General features: G+C 45.7%; 1 pseudogene; it reads right to left on the reverse strand.

Annotated features, from left to right (window-relative positions):
* Window positions 1-237: 237 nt before the first annotated feature.
* Window positions 238-1,501, reverse strand: LOC147607851 (uncharacterized; annotated as a pseudogene).
* Between the last annotated feature and the right edge of the window lie 220 nt (window positions 1,502-1,721).

Consider the following 1,721-nt stretch of genomic DNA (forward strand, 5'->3'; position numbering starts at 1 on the left):
TCAATTACATAATAGGATTAAATGATACAGAAAGCTCCACCCCAGTGCGGACGTTGCGCCCTTGCTGGTTCAGTCTTAAGTGATCTAAAAAATTCTGCTACTTGCAAGAGAGATTTTCTCTCATCACGATTAGGCAAGCACATCCAATTTTTGACTTTATATATGGTGGCTTTGTGTCGTGAGTACTGCCGCCCATCCACAACTCCTGCACTTTCCTCCAAAAGTCATATAACACCTCTAATAAATATCCCAAGGCGAAAACATCGCTCGCAGGAGTGCATCTTCCAAGAGAGGATCAAAAATCTCTGGAGCTATCCATGGTCGCTTGTTCCGCTCCCTGTCGGCATAAGCTTGAGCCTCTGTCACCTTTTTTGGATTTTTACTGGCTTCGAATACAAAATTGAGCGATACTCGCTTTTTGGGCGCTCTCAGTAGAAGACCCTAGTCAATGATACCAATGCGTGCTTTTAAATCCTTTGTAAAATCTAGCACAACATTGAAGGGATGTAGGTCAGTGTGAATGATGCTAGCCATGTGTGCGACTGCTAGGCCATCCACCAAGGGCATGCATAATGTGAGGCATATTCAAAGCCACCTCCTTTATCTGAGCGAGCTGCATCTGGCTTAATTGTATGTCAGCAGGCGGGGCTTTTTCCAATCCTGATCCAAGCGGTACATCGCTTTGGTAAACTCACTGTATCTGAAAGAAACCTTCAAGAGCGTGTCCGTTATATAACGAAAAAATAGTGATCCACGGCGATTCCTTGGTGAAGGCTATGCATCGCACGATGGACGGGTGTAGAACCTGCATGCCCTGCTCTGCCCCTGAAAGCTCTCAAATCTTGAGCTGCCTTCTCCCTTGTAAAGCTTTCCGCAAAAAGTAACGTGCTCTGGAAGAAATGAGATGCCTTGGACCTTATACTCCTTCACTGTGCCAAAAGCTCCTGACCCTATTGTTTGCCCCTCGATCAAGGCCTCGTGCGGAATGCCGATAAGGTGTGTACATCGCTCGTTTTGAAAATGATACACATGATTGCGCCTGTCCCTGTCACATCCGGTTGTCCGGACGGTGCAGCGGCTATATCTTGGGCGATGCGCACTCTTTTGGGAAGTGTGTCTGCAGAAAGAACTCTCATATGTTTGCTCTTCACCTTCTGCTCGTTCCATGTTGCGTCCCACAGTTGTAGACGGCGTAAGTCGGCAGAAGGTGGTGCGGCATCTCTGAGATCCTCGTATGCCGAACGCATACTCCCCAAGATAGTGCGTATCCTGTGCTGGTAGTCAAAGTCGACTAACTTTCGTCTTTCACACATAGTTTAGCGTTGCCTTCGCATCTGAGACGACGCTGTGCATTTTCCCAGATCTGCACGACGAGGTCTCTCATGAGGATATCTGACTCATTAGTCTTTCTGACAGCTTCTTCTGAACATTGTGACACTATGATAACTGCCTCTGTGCGAATGGCTCGCAGGATGATCTTTCGCTTCTCGGTGGAGAGCATGGTGGCCATCGTGGCAAATCTAGCAAATATCTTTAGAATATCAAACAATAGTATTGAAAACAACATCAAGGCAATACATCAACATGTTATCCATTTACGCTTTATACTAAAACAGGTAAAACAACCGTAATAACAAGTGTGTCACATTAATTATCATCGATCAAACAAAAGAAGCATCCATTGTTGCACATTCACTGAACTGCTACCACCAATCAAGTAG

The sequence above is a fragment of the Cibotium barometz genome, chromosome 54 (assembly GCF_041138505.1).
Source record: "Cibotium barometz isolate CiBa-2024 chromosome 54, ASM4113850v1, whole genome shotgun sequence".
In the NCBI taxonomy this organism is placed as follows: Eukaryota; Viridiplantae; Streptophyta; class Polypodiopsida; order Cyatheales; family Cibotiaceae; genus Cibotium; species Cibotium barometz.